This window comes from Oncorhynchus tshawytscha, linkage group LG02 (genome assembly GCF_018296145.1).
Source record: "Oncorhynchus tshawytscha isolate Ot180627B linkage group LG02, Otsh_v2.0, whole genome shotgun sequence".
NCBI lineage: Eukaryota > Metazoa > Chordata > Actinopteri > Salmoniformes > Salmonidae > Oncorhynchus > Oncorhynchus tshawytscha.
Window position 1 is genome coordinate 63,528,363 of NC_056430.1, and position 16,568 is coordinate 63,544,930.

At 45.6% G+C, this 16,568-nt stretch overlaps 1 protein-coding gene across 1 annotated transcript in view; it reads left to right on the forward strand.

The window, feature by feature from the left end:
- The first annotated feature begins 1,102 nt into the window (after positions 1-1,102).
- LOC112245567 (proteoglycan 4-like) overlaps positions 1,103-16,568 on the forward strand; it is a 35,562-nt gene continuing 20,096 nt past the window's right edge. Inside the window, exon 1 of the mRNA XM_024413677.2 lies at positions 1,103-1,476. The gene's annotated coding sequence lies outside the window, so the exon portion shown is untranslated. The remainder of the gene's footprint in view (positions 1,477-16,568) is intronic.

Sequence of the window (16,568 nt, forward strand, 5' to 3'; positions counted from 1 at the left end):
GTTAGACAAACGGAACCGTATGAGTCACCCGCTTCCACACACACTATAATGAGGTGAGGTAAACACACACACACACTGTAAGAAAGGCAGTTTGAATGGTGAGGATCCCTATGTCTACATCTTTCACATCACTCTAGTCCAGAGTGAATACATCATGTCTGTTTCCAGTCTAACCCTCTCCTCTCCTGGCACTGTGAGTTGGGACTTTTCTTTGCCCAAAGCCTCCTCTTTCATTTGTTCTTCTTTGTCGTCTCGCTGTATAACAAACCAGTTGATGTCCGATGTCTTGGCCCGATTCAGTCTCTTTCAATCTCCTTCTGTCAATCTCATAGTCTTTGTATGTTCCCCGTCTTTGCATTGATTCCTATTGTAAAGCCAGCAGCTGCAACTGAGGGAACAGAAGCAAGCTGCCACTCCCATTGTGGGCAGTCAGTGCCATGCAGCAAAGTAGCTGAGGCTGTATAGCTTCATAAGCGCCATAAACAGATGCACCTTATCGTCGCTGTCTGATGAAAACATCACCAGAACAGAAGCTTTTCAGGGAATGTATAAAATGACCATATTTTCCCATTAACGAACATACAACTATTAAACTTCATTTGAATAAATGTTGATGGTCCTAGAGTTCTGAAATGTTCAGAGCACGTTGAGTTACTGCTTTGCAAAAAAACGAGTTACAAAGTTTTCATCGGACAGTGACGTTATGCAAATAAACAAGACATAACCAGGACTGTGAATGATGCCTTTCTCAGTTGAATAAATATGCCTATTCTTCATTGATATCAAGAAACTATCAATTGCATTCAAATCTATTTTTGAACCAACTGAAACCTTGACAGACTACTGTGTGTACATACTTATGTAGCCTAGCCTATGTGTGTTGCCTTACAGGCATCCAGTGTAGGCCTGCAGTAAGTTTAAATATTAACCATGCAGCTGGATTTTGGAAGTTCATACACGAGAGTATGAGTGAGGGGGTGAGGGATGGGGCAAGGCACTCTCGCACACAGAAAATAAAAGGAGGGGCAGTGGTTTAGCATATGACATCATCCCTATTTTAAATAAAGCTCAGGCCATGTTCTTCATTGGTTCCTAGCTGGAGAAATCGATTTTTTTTTGGAGGGGGGGGGGGCATGCTTCTCCTTCAATTTCACCCTCGCTCGACTATGTGGTAACTCCACTCATTCGATTCTTCATTTTCAGAGTGGTCTGCTTCTGTGGTCCAAAGAACGTTACTAAAGGAGGGATGCACGTCGTTTGAACAAGTCAATTGAATCTACAGCTTCATTGTGAAGCTTGACAGTGAAGGGAGCCAGCTGCACGTTTGATTGTCCTCTAAATTTACAACGTCTGCGTCGACATATTTAGTCTGTTTTTGTCCAGCCAGCGAGGAAGTAGCCTTAAAAAGGAGTAGCCTACGACGGTCCCTGAAAGAATTTGGGGAAACGCTGCGAAGCGTGCCTCGACTTTCTTACGGTGAGTGGGAATTGATAGATTGTAGCACGAGCCAGCAAATGTCTTGCAAAAACCAATTTCTAGGCTACATTGTTGCCATTTCGGCGTATTTTGATAATTTTCTGCTAATTCATGCTGGTTTCGTGTTAAACAATGGCTTCTACTTTATCCAAACAAAGCTCATGAAATTACACAGATCAAACGTTCGTTGTTGAAAGTCCGTGTTTTCTAACAGGATTTGATGTGACGCCTACAACGTCGGTGGAGAGTTTGGGCGGTGGTTTCCTTTCCCTAAAACAGCCTTGTCAAGGCGCATTAGGTGACTGGACACACAACTGTATATGTAGCCTGTATGTTAATTGAATCAATAATTTATTGACTAACCTCGGCACCAAACTTCCCCCTATTATGCCCCAGCTCAGACTCTCATTGTTCTGAGAATGAGGGCCCCAAATGGCTACTGCAAAACCGGGGTTAATTTACCGTTCATGATTATGTCCTGGGATTTGGGTTTCGCTAAGTTCTGTGGCTCGCCGGTAAACTCTGCTCTGAAATTGCGTTTTCTAATGGAGAGCTGGTGGATCGCGATCCCATTATCGATTGATAACCCAATCGAAAGTGCCTCCTTAACTGTTTAATTTCTATATGTGTAGTCTAAATGTCTTTGTTGGTTACATTGCTGAATCAATATCACATTAAACACGCCATTAACATCCAGCTGAAAATCTAATGTCAGCAAAATTGATCGAGAAGCATATAGGCCTGCGCCTGCCCATCACAATTTCCCTATCACAAGAAGATGTTGAGTTACTTTTTACACCAACATCACGTCAGTGAAAACGGGAGTGTCTGGCGCATCTCGGAGATGGCTGGCTGCTAGATTATACTGCTCACCAAGATTCACATCGCTGTTTGTTTTCCTACTCACCTACACATCCAGAGATATCACCCATGACAACAGACTGAGACTGGGCAGAGCTAGAGGGAGAGGTCAGAAGCATCAGATGGCTATGTGATACTGTCATCTGGGTTTTGGCTGCAAATACATATTACATAATCCCTAATGAGGCACATGCATTCCATTCCACATGCCAACGAATGCTATCCCACCTGCCCCATCTCAATGTCACTGATTGGGTGTCAACAGAAGTCTATCAAATGACAGACTCGAAATCTGATCAAGAATCAATCGAACAGCATCAGTCTGGTCGTGTCTGCTGTTGTCATCAATTGTTCTGTTTCGTATAACAGGCCTCTGATCAAGTGTTATCTTTCACTGATAAATCTGAAAGTGTTAATTGTGTTAAATTCTCATTTGATTTCTTAAAGGAGACATGACTGTTTTTCTTTTGCTAATGTGGTGAATGTGATCGTGTTTGGTTTTCGAGTGTTGTTGTAGGGATATGTATATCTATCCGTTTCAGGGTGTTGCATTGACTGAGGTTACGTTGCTGCAGGGGTTTGACAGTGACACCCTCTCGCCCGCCCTGAGTGGGGAGTGAATGTCCTCGCTCAGCGGTGACCTCTCAGGCAACCCTCTGAGTGTGAATTATCACTGCAGGGGTGTGAAACCATCTCTCTCACTGATGCCTATGGCAGCCTGAGCTCCTAACAAGATCAGGGGTGTCAAACATGCAGTCAGGGAGGGGGGTCCAATATGGCCCGCGGGTGCTCTTATTATTATAACATATTTTTAAATATACTTTAAAATGACTAAAAACCAAATCAACTGTCAATTATAATGGACCTACATTCAAACAGTTTCTTGAATGTGTCCAGCTCACTAATAATCACCTACATGTCAAGATGCATTGAAAATTCCAGAAACGATAGACGGAGGACAATATTTAGCTTATTTTTAAATATAACAAATTCTGTGGCCTTCCGGACCTCATTGAAGACCAAATGTGGCCCCTGGGGGAAAATGACTTTGATACCCCAGTTTAAGATAATACCACTTCCCCTTTACGGTCGCCACTTCCTCTGTCCTCATCCTAAACCTCTGCAGTGTCCGGTCTAAATAGACTAGAGGTTGGTAGTCTGTGACCTAGAGTCTAGTTTCAATTATGGGCTCTTTTGGCGTAGAGGAACTATATCACACTACGTCATTAGGGGGGGATTCAGGGGGGATTCAGGGGACTCTCCCAACAAATCGCAGGGAGGACATAACAAAACGTTGCAATTCAAAACAAGTTTTCAGGCAAAACATTTGCAGTGGTTTTGCAGGTAGTTGATGCGTTGGACTAGTAACCCGAAAGGTTGCAAGATCGAATCCCCGAGCTGACCAGGTAAAAACCTGTCGTTCTGCCCCTGAACAAGGCAGTTAAACCACTGTTCCTATGCCGTCATCGAAAAATAAGGATTTGTTCTTAACTGACTTGCCTTACAGTTAACTAGTCCAACACAATAACGACCTGCCTCTCTCTCGTTGCACTCCACAAGGACTGCCTGTTACGCGAATGCAGTAAGCCAATGTAAGTTGCTAGCTAGCATTAAACTTATCTTATTAAAACACTCATAATCACTAGTTAACTACACATGGTTGATATTATTATATATTATCTAGCGTGTTCTGTGTTGCATATAATCTGTCTAAGCATACAAGTATCTGACTGAGTGGTGGTAGGCAGAAGCAGGCGCGTAAACATTCATTCAAAAAGCACTTTCGTGCGTTTTGCCAGCAGCTCTTTGTTGTGCGTCAAGCATTGAGCTGTTTATGACTTCAAGCATATCAACTCCCGAGATGAGGCTGGTGTAACCGAAGTGAAATAGCTAGCTAGTTAGCGTGCACTAATAGCGTTTCAAACGTCACTCGCTCTGAGCCTTCTAGTAGTTATTCCCCTTACTCTGCATGGCTAACACTGCTTCGAGGGTAGCTGTTGTGTTGCTGGTTCGACCCCAGGTAGGGGAGAGGAACGGAAAGCTATAGTGTTACACTGGCAATACTAAAGTGCCTATAAGAACATCTAATAGTCAAAGGTTAATGAAATACACATGGTATAGAGGGAAATAGGCCTATAATAACTACAACCTAAAACTTCTTACCTGGGAATATTAAAGACTCATGTTAAAAGGAACCACCAGCTTTCATATGTTCTCATGTTCTGAGCAAGGAACTGAAACGTTAGCCTTCTTACATAGCACATATTGCACTTTTACTTTCTTCTCCAACACTTTGTTTTTGCATTATTTAAACCAAATTGAAAATGTTTCATTATTTACTTGAGGCTAAATTGAATTTATTGATGTATTATATTAAGTTAAAATAAGTGTTCATTCAGTATTGTTGTAATTGTCATTATTACAAAAACATTATTTTTTTTTAAAAATCAGCTCATTAATCCGTATCGGCCTTTTTGGTCCTCCAATTATCGGTATCGGCGTTAATCTCCATCTTGCTATTCAGTATTTTATGAAAGCGGATAAAGTATTGACAGTTTCCCTATGCCAGAAAAATACCATAGTTACTGCTTTTGTCTATGGTTGGGTTGACGAGACTACCCTACGTGCAGGTTTAGGATCAGTATTACCAACCCTAAAATCATCCTTATCGCTGTAGTTATTGAAAGAGAACTGAGTTCAGCCTCAGAACTAACGTTCTCTCGATGAGAGTCATGTAACGTGATTGGCAACCAACTGGTCTTGGAATGTAAATGCACTGGTGCACTTCAAATGGTTCCTCTCCTGTAGTCTGGACGCCCTTGTTAGTCAGCATGGTGCCCTATGGGGCAGCTGCAGTTGTCTATTTTAGGTAAGACTCACAGAAATCCAGGTGGTTGGCATTGCATAGTTTCCGATCGCGTGACCGGGACCGCTGCTTAAATTGGATACAGCCGTAAAACTCTGCAGGTCAGTATCTGAGTTATTTCGTTGGGCGCCTTCAACAAATTCACTTAAATAATGGTCTTGGGAGTGCGGGTGTCACAAGTGTGCTGTTGACTCATGGCTTTCCACTTGTATGGTTGCTAATGTGTCCTTATTTGCACTGGTTATTGTTGGGGCCATGTGAAAGCATCAATGCAACAGCTGCTGAGATATTACGCAATGTATGTCAAGGTCACTGGGCTCAAATCCATTTTCTTTGCCCTGCATAGTGAGCAGATGATATACTACCTAATTACACACCCTGACGGGACTAGCTATTATCTGCCCTATCAACTGCCATAAAATCCCTCAATTTGCTGCATTACATATGGCACACATCTGCTGTGAAATACAATTACAGTAGGTTTCATCATGCATTCTCTCGCTGGTTTCTATGGCGTCTCAGTAAGTCTGCCCCAAATATAGGGAGTAGGGTGCTATTTGGGACACGGTTTCCAGTCTGGAAGGGCTCCTGCCGGCTGCCCCATGGAAGGCTGTGGTTGGTTGTGCTGCTGTAGCGCTTGCCACTGTGGTGGTCTGTGCCTTGGCATTCGGCGTTCTCTTTATTAGCCACGAAGCAATGGACACGCACTGCTTTTGGACTCTGTGGCTGCCTGGCATTGTGACATGTGGCTCTGTGCTCTGCTATGAGCCGAAGTGTTCATCACATTCAGGAATTTGTTTGTCAGATCCTTTGTGTTCTGGTCTGACCTTGAGATGCTTGCTCAAGGAACTATTAAGTCCACTTAGTTAATATTTTTCCAATGAGGCCTCATTCAAATCTATTCACGCTGTATCCCTCCCGATAGGCTTTAGCCATATCTGGTTTGTTTTAATGGGGTGCTTTGGGACAAGGTTTGATTTGTGGTTAGGCGTTGACCCCAACGTTTGAGGTGTGTGTGACGGCCCTTGCTGTCTGTGTGTGTTGTGGCTGGTTACACACATCCTGTTTTGCTCTGGTCTGCCTCTTGACCCATGAGTAACCTAGGTCTGTGTGTTCAGTAATAGAGGCATGGTGTGTGTGCCCCCAAGTGTGTGGCAGGCGCAATGGGATCAGTCCATCTGGCCTGGGCTCACCCTGGCTGCTCATAGCTCTGGTAACTGATCTGGCCCTGAGGCAGCAGCACCACAGAGCACAGCTACTTTCCACTATTGACTTACTTCCTGATCCCCAGAGAGAAGCAGCCCTGTAGCCATCCCACTGTAAGCCTCACCCTCCCCATCCCTCCAAAGCCTGGTGTCCCTGGTCTGTCGTAGCTTTATCTCAATTAGTCTTTCAGTGATTCCCAGCAACCTATCCCCTTGCCTCCTTCGCAAACCCTTCAGACCTTCTCCAATGGGGTTTGAGAAGATGTGAGGAATCAAGGATTTATGAATTTAGAGCCCTAGTGTCCCAGGTCTGGTTGTTCTCGTGGGATTTTTGCCAAAACCAAGCGTGCCAGCTGATATCCCTGTCCCCCTGCCCTGGCTAAACTAATCCATACGCCCCTCTATGCCCCAGGACAAAGGGGGCTCAGTGGGCACAGGGGCAGACAATGGGCCCTGTCTGTTACCTTTTAATCCTCAGATTACCCACTGACAACCAGCACACACGGCTACCCGGGGTGGCAGGGTAGCCTAGTGGTTAGAGCGTTGGACTAGTAACCGAAAGGTTGCAAGTTCATATCCCCGAGCTGACAAGGTACAAATCTGTCGTTCTGCCCCTGAACAGGCAGTTAACCCACTGTTCCTAGGCCGTCATTGAAAATAAGAATTTGTTCTCAACTGACTTGCCTAGTTAAATAAAGGTAAAAAAATAAAAACACACCTCCCCTCTGCCCTCTCCCACCATGCGGAAACATTTGGCCCCATTCGCGCCTTGTCCTGAAGAGACCCCCAGACCAAACCTGGCTCAGTGCTGCTTTGAACCTGGTCCAGTTTAACTAGATTATGCTGGCCTCGAGTCATTCCCTTCTTATCCCCCCCAGGCTAAATGACTAGGTTACCCCATTGTCTTATGATTTCCCTTAACACTACCTTATTAGGCTAGTCCATCCCATCTGACTCCCCCAAGGCTAATTGGCTACACTAACTATCCACTTAGCCTGTAGCGTGACTTGCCACAGTCTTATCGTCCTCATTATCGAGTGCTTTAATGCCACTTAGCACATCTCCATGTCCCCCTATGGAATTAATTAACATTAACGTGTGGTTTAAGTACACAGTCCAGCTAATGAATTGTTTAGCATGGCTAAGCCAATGCTTAGTGTCCATCCTATATGTCAGGGACAGCAGCTCTGATCCTGGAGGGCTGAGGTGCAGGACATGCATACTTCAGCCAAGCAATCAACTAATTCTGGTCTTTCATTACACCAGGATAGGGTTACTTCATAGGAGGTGGACTGGAACAGGAGCATGCACACACTGCAGTCCTCCATGACTTGGAGATGTCCACTACTGGTCCATAGAATAGCTTGGAAGCATCTTTGTTTTCTCCGTATATATCTATGGTCTACCCAAGTTGGCAAAGGGGCCTTGTGCCCTGGTGTCTCCAACGGGGTCTGCCCCAGCCTCATCAGTCATCCAGGAAGTGGGACTGTGCAGACACCTCATACAGGTCTTTGTCTAGAGTTAACTGTGTGGTGCGCCAGCTATACATGGGGCAGGGCTTCCAGAGACCCCCAGTGCGGAGGACCCCCAGTGAGGGGTGGGGTGATGCAGGAAAAGGGCGCTTGGTGGGGTAGAGCTCCGCTACCCGACCTGAGGTCGACGGGCCCGGACATTAAACATCGGGTTTAAGGCCTGTTTATTCATCAATAACTAGGGTACGGGCAGGGTTCGGGTGTCACTAAATTGACCTCTATCATTTTGAAGCTGAGCCATTTGCTTGTGCTCTGCTGCGCAGTAGTCATACCTGACTAGGATCATAACGATGTTCCTTGCGTTTTGTCAGGAGTTTACAGCTAACTGCTCTAATGTCTCTTCATTGAGCAGAGCAGCCCAAGTGGAGCCCTTGCTATGGTTACTCACGGACTCCGAGTGCAGGGAGCTTGTGACAGATGGAGAGTAGCAGCTAAAAGGTTTACTAATGGAGGAAGTCATTTCTGATTTTGGGCTGCGCCTTAACCTTGGCAGAAACAATAGGGCCTGAATGTCTTGGGCATGGTTAGGGTTTGGGGGGGCTTAAAATACATGCCTGTGCAGGGCTCCAGTAGGGGGTCCCATGTTTTGGATTGTACCCTAAGACATTTCATGCTGGCTGGCTTGGGGATCCTGTGTGTGTTTTTGATTAGCCATGGAGGGATTTGGCAGGTCATTTTTGTGATTTGATTTGTCATTGACATAGGTTTTATGCTTCAATTCTGTCTCCAACTGAAATGAGCACTACCTCTTCAGTGTATTGCCAGATGAGATGCCATGGGCTTTAGTTACGAGTGATGGCATGAGCTCATATTCCCACTGAGTAATTCCATTCCACTCTGAGTCCATTGTGCCAGTGGATCTGGTTAAACGGAAGGGTTAAGGTCAGTAAGCTATCTTCTATGGGAGAGTTTCTCCGGTTGCGATGCCTCATAGGAGATCAGCACCCTGCCCTCACCCTCAGGTCACTGTGAAAAGACTGCCACCATAGGGTGTGCATGGGAAGGCAGCGGTGCATAGCTTCATTGGGAGAGCCCACAGTAGGGTGTGTGCGTTGTCCAACAGCACCTGTTTTTGTTAGAGTGGCTGCAGATCTGGCTTTTTCAGGATCTTTAGTCTACAGCACTAAAATATTCTGTGCCTGTATATATTCTCTACGCTTGGAGAAGAGGCTACTCAGGCGATGCATATGTAACAATTGCTAAACACTATGGCCTACTGTATGTTTAAGCTTAAACTATTGGATCAGTTAGGTTCGCTACTGGAGCAATAGGGGGAAATGAGAACCCCACCACTAGATAATTTAGGAAAAGAACGCCGGCTTGTATTTTGTAAATAAAAACACTGACAAAAAATGAATCACCTTGAGTAAATATTGATTTGTGAAATTTGTACAACGAGCTCAATATGAATGAAATGCATCAACAGTACAACAGACTTAGATATCGGCCTATAGTTTACTAGGGTGCACCCAACTCTGAGGGTCTCTCAGATTTCAAAGTTGAAATGGCAATACAATAAACATGAATCCACATAAAACACAAACCAATTCACAAATATGAACATAAACCACCATAAGATGGAATCAAATGTGAGTGACTGAGCCGATTTAAATAAACACTAAGGCATTTAAGTGTAGCATGTGCTTATAACAATCCCACTGCAATGTATGATGCAATGATGCCTTGCAAGAGAAATCCTACCGCACCTTAGTATGGTGCAAATTCGGTATTCTCCAAGGAAAATAAATCTTCACATGCAAATCTTCATTGATGTCCTGAGTTCGGGCTGCTCGTCATCCTTGGTGGAACTGAATCCATACTCAAAAAAAACCTGACCTGTTTTACAAACAGGATCACACATTTACTTATATATACACTGCTCAAAAAAACAAAGGGAACACTAAAATAACATCCTAGATCTGAATGAATGAAATATTCTTATTAAATACTTTTTTCTTTACATAGTTGAATGTGCTGACAACAATCACATAAAAATTATCAATGGAAATCAAATTTATCAACCCATGGAGGTATGGATTTGGAGTCACACAACATTAAAGTGGAAAACCACACTACAGGCTGATCCAACTTTGATGTAATGTCCTTAAAACAAGTCAAAATGAGGCTCCGTAGTGTGTGGCCTCCACGTGCCTTTATGACCTCCCTACAATGCCTGGGCATGCTTCTGATGAGGTGGCGGATGGTCTCCTGAGGGGATCTCCTCCCAGACCTGGACTAAAGCATCCGCCAACTCCTGGACAGTCGGTGGTGCAACGTGGCGTTGGTGGATGGAGCGAGACATGATGTCCCAGATGTGCTCAATTGGATTCAGGTCTGGGGAACGGGCAGGCCAGTCCATAGCATCAATGCCTTCATTTTGCAGGAACTGCTGACGCACTCCAGTCACATGAGGTCTAGCATAGTCTTGCATTAGGAGGAACCCAGGGCCAACCGCACCAGCATATGGTCTCGCAAGGGGTCTGAGGATCTCATCTCGGTACCTAATGGCAGTCAGGCCACCTCTGGCGAGAACATGGAGGGCTGTGCGGCCCCCCCAAAGAAATGCCACCCCACACCATGACTGACCCACCGTCAAACCGGTCATGCTGGAGGATGTTGCAGGCAGCAGAATGTTCTCCATGGCGTCTCCGGACTCTGTCACATGTGCTCAGTGTGAACCTGCTTTCATCTGTGAAGAGCACAGGGCGCCAGTGGCGAATTTGCCAATCTTGGTGTTCTCTGGCGAATGCCAAACGTCCTGCACGGTGTTGGGCTGTAAGCACAACCCCCACCTGTGGATGTCGGGCCCTCATACCACCCTCATGGAGTCTGTTTCTGACCGTTTGAGTAGACGCAGGCCACAAATGTGCATGGCAGGGCTCTGGCAGTGCTCCTCCTTGCACAAAGGCGGATGTAGCGGTCCTGCTGCTGGGTTGTTTCCCTCCTACGGCCTCCTCCACGTCTCCTGATGTACTGGCCTGTCTCCTGGTAGCGCCTCCATGCTCTGGACACTACGCTGACAGACACAGCAAACCTTCTTGCCACAGCTCGCATTGATGTGCCATCCTGGATGAGCTGCACTACCTGAGCCACTTGTGTGGGTTGTAGACTCCGTCTCATGCTACGACTAGAGTGAAAGCACCGCCAGCATTCAAAAGTGACCAAAATATCAGCCAGGAAGCATAGGAACTGAAGTGGTCTGTGGTCCCCACCTGCAGAACCACTCCTTTATTGGGGGTGTCTTGCTAAATTCACTGTATCACAATTCCAGTGGGTCAGAAGTTTACATACACTAAGTTGACTGCCTTTTATACAGCTTGGAAAATGATGTCATTGCTTTAGAAGCTGACCCTCAACACTGGGGCCCCACAAGGGTGCGTTCTCAGCCCTCTCCTGTACTCCCTGTTCACCCACGACTACGTGGCCATGCACTCCTCCAACTCAATAAGTTTGCAGACGACACTACAGTGGCAGGCTTGATTACCAACAACGATGAGACTGCCTACAGTGAGGAGGTGCGGGCCCTCTGAGTGTGGTGTCAGGAAAATAACCTCATTCTCAATGTCAACAAAACAAAGGATATGATTGTGGACTTCAGGAAACAGCAGAGGGAGCGGCCCCCTATCCACGTCAACGGGACAGTAGTGGAGAGGGTGGAAAGTTAAGTTCCTCAGTGTACACATCACGGACAAAAATGAAATGGTCCACCAACACAGACAGCGTGGTGAAGGCGCAGCAGCGCCTCTTCAGCCTCAAGATGAATTTCTTCAGTCTCCTGTCACCAAAAACACTCACACTTTTACAGATGCACAATCAAGAGCATCCTGTCGGGCTGTATCACCGCCTGGTACGGCTACTGCTCCGCCCATAACCTTAAGGCTCTCCAGAGGGTAGTGAGGTCTGCACAGCGCATCACCGGGTTCATCCTTGGGAGCAATTTCCAAACGCCTGAAGGTACCATGTTCATCTGTACAAACAATAGTACACAAGTATAAACAGCATGGGACCACGCAGCCGTCATACCGCTCAAAGGAGACACGTTCTGTCTCCTAGAAATGAACGTACTTTGGTGCGAAAAGTGCAAATCAATCCCAGAACAGCAAAGGACCTTGTGATGATGCTGGAGGATACGGGTAGAAAAGTATCAATATCCACAGTAAAACGAGTCCTATATCAACATAACCTGAAAGGCCGCTCAGCAAGGAAGAAGTCACTGCTCCAAAACCGCCATAAAAAAGCCAGACTACGGTTTGCAACTGCACATGGGGACAAAGATCCGTACTTTTTGGAGAAATGTCCTCTGGTCTGATGGAACAAAAATAGAACTGTTTGGCCATAATGACCATTGTTATGTTTGGAGTTAAAAGGGGAGGCTTGCAAGCCGAAGGATACCATCCCAACCATGAAGAGTAGGGGTGGCAGCATGTTGTGGGGTGCTTTGCTGTAGGAGGGACTGGTGCCCTTCACAAAATAGGTGGCATTATGAGGAAGGAAAATGATATGAATATATTGAATCAACATCTCAAGACATCAGTCAGGAAGTTAAAGCTTGGTTGCAAATTGGTCTTCCAAATGGACAATGACCCCAAGCATACTTCCAAAGTTGTGGCAAAATGGCTTAAAGACAACAAAGGTATTGGCGTGGCCATCACAAAGCCCTGCCCTCAATCCATAAAATAATTGTGGGAAGAACTGAAAAACCGTGTGCGAGCAAGTAGGCCTACTAACCTGACTCGGTTACACCAGCTCTGTCAGGAGGAATGGTCCTATATTCACCCAAATTGTTGTGGAAGTCTGCCTGAAATGTTTGACCCAAGTTTTAAATGTTTTTTTAAATTAAAGGCAATGCTACCAAATACTAATTGAGTGCATGTAAACTTCTGACCCACTGGGAATGTGATGAAATAAATAAATAAAAGCTGAAATCATTCTCTCTCCTATTATTCTGACATTTCACATTCTTAAAATAAAATGGTGCTCCTAACTGACCTAAGATGGGGACTTTTTACTCGGATTAAATGTCAGGAATTGTGAAACTGAGTTTAAATGTATTTGGCTAAGGTGTACGTTAACTTCCGACTTCCATCCCCGTCCACAACCAAAGCCTCCTTGACGGTAACATTGCTCACTGTTGCCCCTAGTGGCTGGTTTCCACGTCATCTCCCGACGTCCTCAGACATGGATGGATGTCGAATACCGACTTCCATCACTAGTGACCTGCCTGGTTTGCCTTTGTTGATTTGCTGTATTTTCAAAATTGAGAGCAGGGACTCCTATGTCTGACCACAGCATCTTTTCATTTAGTTGAGAAGGGAGACAGCCATGCAACTGGGTTGAGAACTGAGCTGGGCTCATATGCTCAGTAGAGCCTCTCGTCATTATGCTGTGAGTAATGACTATCTTGTGTTGGTGGATTTCATTATGAGATTGGATCTTTCTGCGTGCCATGTCTTCTGAGTGCTCTGTGGTGATGCAGCAGAACTCTGCAACACTGCCTTATATGGGCAGACGAAGGAACAGTCTCTTATGCTCTCTCCACACCCCACACACACTTCACCCCATCCCTCGCTCTTCCACCACCAATCCTAAGAGTTCATTCAACTTCCCCCTCTTACTAAATATATTTGCTCCCTCTTTGGACAGGCTGGCAGTCTAGATAAGCAGGGAAAGCCAGAACTGGCCTAACAATTTGTTTTTTTCCCCCCCCTGTGGATATGAAGTATTTAGGAGCATGTGTTCTCATGCAGTTGGTAGGTTAATGACTTGGGTCATTCATTAGGCAGTCAACTGAAGAAAATGGTCTGAACAAGGGGAAGGATTACCTGAACCAGCATTTCTTATTGGTCAAGTTTTCGTTTTCCATTGCAAAATGCTTTGCTACGATTTTCCCTAATGAAGATGACCCTGGTGTGTGTGTGTGTGTGTGTATCTGCTTTGGTCAAAATGCTTTGTAACTTCTGGTGAACTTGGTCAGTTGTTGACTTTGACTAGTGACTGCCCCTTTCCTGTCTGCAGGGAACTGGTCCAATAACAAAGTTCTCTGTAGGAAACCCCCTTCCCTAATAAACCCCTCCTCCAATACTCTGTTCTCATACAAAACTCCGGTCTTTCTAAAGCCTCTCCACTCACTCCCACCCTCCTTTCCTGTCATACCCCTTTACACACACACACACACACACACACACACACACACTGAATGAAGCCTGTGTTTCCTTTGGCCAGAGCTCCAGTACTTTGGAGGCCTCCACATTGCAAGGCCTCACTCAGACAGCAGTCCATTAATGAATAACCAGAGACTGAGGCCCCTGTTTGTCGAACACCCATGGTGCTATACAGCTCAGTTACACCATAGTCTCTACCATCCAGGCCCAGTTTAGTCTAGCTAGCAGACGTTGTGTTCAATGCTCAATTGGGTTGTCTTTGTCAGGCACAGGGGCAGTCAGGGAAGGTTGGTCACAGACACAGGGTTTGCTTTGGCAGTGTAGTCTTAAAAATGGAGGTCTATTGTCCACAGTCTTGTAGTCAAAGATGATGCAAGTTACCTGTACGGCACATGGAATCAGAAGAATGATTAATCTGGTAGACCGTCCCCTGCGCGCTCTCTCACAACGTGTATATACTGAACAAATTTGACTGAGTCACAGTTCATATAAGGAAGTCATTCAATTTAAATGAATAAATTAGGCCCTAATCTATGGATTTCACAGGACTGGGAATACAGATATGCGTCTGTTGGTCTCAGATAAAGTAGTGGTGTGAATCAGGAAACCAGTCGGTATCTGGTGTCACCACGATTTGCCTCATGCAGTGCGACACCTCTCCTTCGCGTAGTTGAGCTGGCTGTTGATCGTGTGCTGTGGAATGTTGTCCCACTCCCCTTCAATGGCTGTGCAAAGTTGCTGGATATCGGTGGGAACTGGAACACACTGATGATCCAAAGCATCCCAAACAAAACTCTGGTATCACCTGTGGTGGACATTCCTACATTCAACATGCCAATTGCACACTCCCTAAAAACTGGAGACATCTGGCCCTTTATCACCCCCAGCACAAGGTGCACCTGTGTAATGATCATGCTGTTTAATCAGCTTTTTATGCGACACCTGTCAGGTGGATGGATTATCTTGGCAAAGGAGAAATGCTCACTAACAGGGATGTAAACTAATTTGTGCCCAAATATTTGAGAGAAATAAGCTTTTTGTGCATATGGCAAATGTCTGGGTTCTTTTATTTCAGCTCATGAAACATGGGACCAACTCTTCAGTGTATATATTCGTACACACCCTTCCTGTGACAGCTGTTTATAGGCTTCTACCCTGAGGAGCCTGACGGGCAGAGCTGGAATGTGGACTGGGTGGCTCGGCTCACCGACAGACACCCTGGCCCGAGCCCTCCCCGGGCATTCCAGCACATGTGCACACGACACTGGGCCTCAACCTCAAACCTTTAGGGCAGATTTATCATTGAAACACCCCTCATATTTGCACTCTCCCTGTTCACCTCCCTCTGTGAGCTAGCAGAGAGCAGAATCTATTTTTCACCTGTGGTTTAGACTGTTATGACACTAAGCTGACATCAGTAACACCCCCAACCTCCATCCCAACCCATGCTCCTTTTTCTCTTTCGTTCTCCCTGTAGTCCGACTGCATTTCCAACCCACTCTCAACACAGATAAATCCCCCTCTGTTTGTATTAAAGGAGTATTATAAGTGACCCATTTTGCTGCGTGGCTAAAACATGGCTGGCACTGTAGGATGATTGCAGACAGCTGTAATTAAACTGCAAGAAAAAAGACTGGGCGAGAGGGGGGGATGAGTTAGATGCAACGCAGCAAAGATGAGACGGAGACGGGGGCAGCGAGTTTCTTCCGTCTAGACAGCCCACCCCAACAGGCTTACGATGGCAGCTTTAACCACACACCCAGAGAATAACAGACAACTTGCAGAGTTTGTTTTCCTGGACACTAGTTATTATCCAGTCACTGTTGTCAGACTGCAGCCCGGAGGCTTATGAATTTGCATACTTCCAACACATGGTAATTGTTGCCAGGGGCATTGAGCTAATTGTGATATTAGCTGTGGTGCTAGCTGGAAAGTAAGCATGCTTTGTCCTGAAGATGGTATTAGCCCTTTTTACTGGTATTTGTTATGCAAATGAATGAAGGGGAGCACAATGGCTCATTATTTCATAAAAATGCATGACGCCTTTCATATCTATCAACTGTGCAGTTTATTCTATTGTTTTTTGGTGGGCGTTCCCCTTTTCAATCATTCCAATTGCAAATCTATGCTAAGACCTGGCCAGGGCTATGGAAAGCAGCTCTGAAATTCCCAGAGAATTTGTCATGAGGCCATTTTGACGATGAGTGGTTTTTAAGAAAGATGCTGTGCAATAGTTTCAAATAGGACAAACTACAGCTAGCTTCTCTGACGCAGAGGCGTCTAACACCCTCACTAATCGCCTTACTACAGTTCAACAAAGCCCTTGATATGCATGTGTAGGGTTTTAGTGACGCCACCTACCACTACCCGGAGGTCTGCTCGGTTCGTGGTAAGGAATGCGATACAGGCTGCACTTTGGTAAGCCCCTGGCATTAGTGGTTAAGTCAGCAGCCGCTGGCATTTGCTG